Raw genomic sequence first — 6,016 nt, forward strand, 5'->3', positions numbered from 1 at the left:
TAACAAGGCAACTGAATGTACGAATTGAATGTACAAGTCTGATAGCCACTGCCTGGACCGCACAGGTGTCTCTCATTCGGCTGATTAGATGAATGGGACAGACAGCTACATATTATTTCCATTTATTGCTCTAGCTTTCTGTTCATTAAATGTGCCTTTTGCATTGGTTCTCTCTCTCTTTTTTTTCTTCTTCTTGCTGCATCTCTGCAGGTTTTCTTGATTAGCTGACAACTGATTACCTGCATCTGAAAGACCTTGACCTGGTAGCTACAAAAGGAAAGATTTAGGGAAAGGGAGGGGGAGCTCCCTGCCCAAGAGCCTGTGTGTTTAGGGATTGTACACAAAATATCTGTTAGATGAACCACAACTTGCAACGCAGCTGTGTGCTAAACTGGAGGTTCAGCTGAAGCACAGCTTAACTGTAGCGGCGCGTATATTCACAAACATGCAGCAGCAACCCACATTTCTGAGTGACAGGTTGCGGCTTCACAATCAAAACAGAATTTGGGTTTAAAATTCCATGAAGAGGCTCTAAGAGGACCCAGTACTAAACACGGTTGATGATGATTACACACGGAAGTCTCTTTGAGATCAAGAGACAAAGACCTGAGGACAATTTGCAACTATTATACAACAAGATGAGTGAGTCACACAAGAGCTCATCACATTTGTAATACAATCACAAATATTATTTACAGTAAAATATCAGCAAAGTCTCAAATGAATGACTGTTTCTAACCTCATTTTGTTTTGCAGTTCATTCTAGTAGTATTGTGCATAGTACTTGTCTAAAGTTGTTGTGAGCAACTTCCAAAGCTGACCTGTGATCCGGTGTCATGATTGCTAACTTTAAACTGAGGATAACTGAATGAATATGAGGTCTGTCCGTCTTGTTGGTTTAAAAACCCATCGGTGGCCTGGATTATCAGCATCCCCTGCAGTTTCACCTCTCACCAGGAGTGGGAGCACTTCACCAAGAGAAAGTCTGGTCTGATAAGGAAGGACTGAGGTGCTGTGTCCTCTGTCAAGGCACGGTTAATATGTACAATAGGATGTTATGGGTGTGTCTTGTGTTTTGGGAGGTGAAGTCACGATCAGGGCTGAATTGGAAAGGGCCCAGAAGGACAGACAGATGTTTGGACATGTACAGTAGATAGAGACTTTTGGAAAAGATTGGGCTTGATGGCCCGATTCCCAAACATCACAGGATGTTGACATCTTTATTTCAGTGCTATATCTTGTGTGTGTGACGTTTTTATTTTACCTCGAACCTCCACCATTGCCTCTGCCAGGAGGGTGGATGATAATATACAGGGGTAAAACAACTTGACTCACAGGCTACACACCTATCTTCTCTGCCCCATAGATGACAAATGACTTGGTAGCACAGGGAATTATCCCAGATGTCCAACCTGGAAAAGACACCCAGAAGGCCATCCTAGCACAGGACTTGGCGTCCGCTGGGCACAGTCAGCAACAAATATTGAATTAATGATACCACAATCTTTGTGTATGTAAGCATAGTTTGTGATTGACTGTCTGCTGAGTGAATATTTGGCTCTTTTAAAGTTTTCTGGAAAGTGATGAAGTAACCTGGATTTAATTTGATACCCTTATTTGCTTTCTGGCAGAGAGTTAGAGGAGAAGACTATGAATATTTCAGTTTATTTCTAGGTTAATCCCTTTTTTTTGTCCTGTTCAAATTATTATTAAGTCATAGCTCTGTGAAGAGAATACCTTTAATGTTTAGACCTTATCTAAAAAATGTAAAAAAAAAAACATTTTTAAGTTATAGTAATGTTTGAGCTTCGATGGACGGATGGATGCATGGATGGATGGCTGGATGGAAGAAAAAAAAAACTCTCCATAATGAAAATTAAAAATTACCTACCACTCAAATCTGGCAGCACTTGCAGCTGGTCAGCTTAGCCTAGCACTTAAGCCTGCAAACAGGGGGGAACGGCTGGCTTGGCTCTGTCCAGAGTTAATGGAATCTACTTACCTACCAGCCCCTCTAAAGCTCACTAGCACAATATGTCTTGTTTGTTTAAGCTTGTTCAAAAACTGAAGTGTAAAAATAACATAAAAAAGGTTGCGGTTTTACAGGGGGTTACCTGTTAACCCCTGTTTCCAGCCTTTATGCTAAGCTAAGCAAACTGTCTCCTGGCGGTAGCTTCATATTTGCTGTACAGATATGAGAGTGGTATTGATCTTCTCATCTAACTCAGGGCAAGAAAACAAACAAGCACATTTCCCCAAATATCGAAGTATGGCCTGAAGAGCTAAGAAGCTCATAACATGCTTAGATCATGAAATTACCATCGCTGAGTCTCTGATTAAAATTAGCCGGTCCCATTTTTCTCTAATCACACCAGACCACCCATTCTCCTTTTGTTAGCCCTTAACTGCTCCCTATCTCTACAAACATGAATACGTATAGTTCTGGCAAGGAAATGCAGCAGTGATAAGAGTAACATGGCTGGAATGCACAGAGAGATTGAATAATTGGGGTCCAACAGAGGGAAGACTGGCCGCTGATGTTTCTCATGGATGTGTGATGAATCAGTGCACTGCTCTTTACAGCTCCGGAGAACAATGTATCCGACAAACAAGAATATGAATCTATGAATCAGCTAGTGTGTGTGTGTGTGTGTGTGTGTGTGTGTGTGTGTGTGTGTGTGTGTGTGTGTGTGTGTGTGTGCGTGCGTGACTGAGAACAGAGATGGTGATAAGATATTATTGAGCTGTCAGGGATCAGCAGACAGTCTTTTCTATTTTATGGAGTGTGTGAATTATGACAGACCATTGTCACAGTTAGTCCTTCCCAGCCATTTTCAGTTTTATCAGTCCTCAGTGTCTGGCAATGTGTATATATAATGAATTTGATTATTTACAGATCATTTTGATGGAGAAAGGGTGTAAAATGAAAGTACCCACTCCAGTCTTTCTCAATCAAGACAGTTGGCTAATATAACATTATTATTATTATTATTATTATTATTATTATTATTATTATTATTATTATTATTATTATTATGGTGGTGTCAGTCCATCTCATCATCCAGACTAAACTATTTTATGGATTGCCTCAAATTTTGTACAGACATTCATGATGCATATAGGATGAATCTTTATAAGTTTGCTGATCCCCAGACTTTTTATCTTGCCCCATCATCAGGTCAAAACTTCAGTTTGTTTGACACTGGTTTGTAACAGCCTACTTGATTAGTTTTCCTAAATGTTAGCATGCTAACATACTAAACTAACATGGTAAACAATACCTGCTAAACATTAGCATGTTAGTATCGTTGTTGTAAACATTTAGCTCAAAGCAGCATTTTGCCTACTGTTAGTAGGCCTACAGCCTCACAGAGCTGCTAAACACGGCTGTAGAAACTTTTTATCAACGGAGTAAAAGCATGCTTGACATTTTTAACCTTTACTCTGCAGACAGCTGGTCTTGGCTGCTATACTCCAACATGGAGTAAAGATAATTCAGCTATTTTGGGAAACTACTGACAAAACCTTTGTGAGGAACACAGTTCAGTTGTAGACATTTCTGTTTTTTTTTGTCAACAAATCCTATGAAAAGACTATAAAAAAAAACAGCCTGTCGATACTTATTACCCTCTTTGTGGCACTCTGCCCAGTGGTGGATCTAGAAAATTTTACATGGGGTGGCAAAGGGGGGGCAAGAGGTGTTGGCAGGGTGGCAGGGGTAGACGGTACGTGGTAATCCCTATATGTGAATGGCTTTAACCAAACAAACACAAACATACTTTTAAATACTTGTAATACTTTTCAGAGCCATATTCCTCAGCCACTAACTAAACCAAGTCTTCCTTTAAGAAGTAATTGTTTGATGGGTCTAAAGCTTGTCTAACCCTCATTATCTGGCTGCTAGAGATTGAAAAGCGCCTGTCCACCTCACTGATCATTGAGTCTATGATGGGAATGAATATACTAAACATGGACATAGCCAATGCATATAAGTGACATTACATATTATCCTACTGTATGGCAATTTATATGGAAGAAAAATAAAAACATACCATAAGGTCCAGGGGTAACTGCAGGCCTCTTCCTCCCTGTCATCTTCATCTGCATCCTCCTGATCACGCTCTGCCTCTGGCCCTCTCACTGAATCTGGAGCCTCCTCTTCATCTCTCACTGATTCTTCTTTTTCCTCATCTCCTTCACTTATTTCCTCTTCTCCTTCTGTGGTCTTCTCCTGCTCTGACCCTCCATGGTCTCTCCAGTTTAATGCCTTCTCCTTCATTTCCCTCATTCTCTTCATCCTGTGTACTTCTTTGAATTTTCTTAGCAAAAAAGCTGTCAATATCCCACATTTAGCCTTCCTTTTCATGTTTAGCCTCCAGCTAATTTCAGCTAATGTGCCTCTCCTGCACCTCCATCTCCTCTGTATTCTGATGGGAGGCACGTGAACGCAAGGGGGCACAGGGTAGACTAACAATACAATGTAAGCAGTGCTAATGGGCTTGTGAAGGGGGGGTCTTGGCACAAATCTGGGTGAGGCATGTTCTGCCCTTCTTTTAAGCTTAAAATGTCAAAAGTGCTCTTTAGAGGGATATTCTGCACACTGTATGTTTAATAATTTACGTATTGCCTACATTTGCGACTTTACAGACTCACATGCAACTGACATTTGTTTCACATATAGGTGCATTTAGAAGGTGCATATAAACTCAAACAGTCTGTCTTCAAGGAGTGAGTGATCTGTATTCCACCCCTATCACTCTACAGTTTTCATTCCATTTTCATAATATTTCATCATTGTCTTTTTCACCTTGGGATATAGCCCCAGGGATTTTTTAAGCTGTAGCTACTATTCTTGTATCAGTTTTAAGGTCTGGCAATATTGAAGACTTTTGTAGTTGCAAATGGAGCGGCTTTTTTTTTTTTGGACATATTTGAAATTACCGTCATAGAAGTCAGAAACGATCTTTGGTTAGAACTCTCAGAGGCACACCTAAACTTTCATGGCAAATATTCAATTGCTTTTTCCTCCCACACCCGATATAACTTGTCCTGCATTTCACCTCTGGTCCCGTTTCCTCCATGTGGTCCGATGTAGATCCACGCAGCACAGCCATAACACTGCTGGAGGTTAGAGGGTTCATTTTTTTATGTGGCGGGATGGGTGTACTGTGAAAGTTACCACTGCAAGTGTAGATGATAGTGTATTCAGTGTGAGTGTTATCTTTCACACACAACCTGCCGTTTCTGGATAAACACCAAGAACACTTTAAAAAAATGAACAGGGATCCTTTACACTTACACTTACACTTTAGATCACTGAAGTTGTATCCACACTGGGAACATATTCAACTTAAACCAGAACAAATCAAGGCGTATTTTAGGACCAAATAGGCAACAACTGATTTCTATTACATGCAAAGATCCACCAAAAGTATTATTATAGAGCTGGAAAGAAAATGACCCAAACACCAAGAAATGTTCTCCAATAAATAATCCAATTCCAATTCTATATTTCAGACTCTTTTTTTTTTTTTTATCTTTACTCTTGTGCACTTGTGTACGTTTACGAGATGAATTACTGTGCTGTACTTTCTACATTTTAGGACTGTTTGGGGACTTGATGTCTTTCACCGCTGAAACTTTGTTTCTTCCCGGCATGAGGGACAATGTGACTAATTTGACAGTTAGTCAAGATACTTTTAAGAATCCATTTGCCTTGTTACTGTACTAATTCATTCTTTACAATATGCTCTAACTCTTGCTGATATCTCATATTTTTTTTGATTTTTAATTCCTATCATTGAATTTGTTGTCCAATTCTGTTTTCACATAATCAAATCATAATTGCCAAAGCCTGTCGTCAACCTTTGTTGAAAGAGTGTTTCATAAATACACAACAAACTAATCTACTGTAATAGTAGATGAGAAAAAAAGGATAATAGAAAACACAACTTCAACCTTTCACCTTATGAAAAAGTTAACCCCCAATAATTTTCAAACCAAAATATCTGCTGAA

This window comes from Perca fluviatilis, chromosome 7, assembly GCF_010015445.1.
Source record: "Perca fluviatilis chromosome 7, GENO_Pfluv_1.0, whole genome shotgun sequence".
Lineage (NCBI taxonomy): Eukaryota > Metazoa > Chordata > Actinopteri > Perciformes > Percidae > Perca > Perca fluviatilis.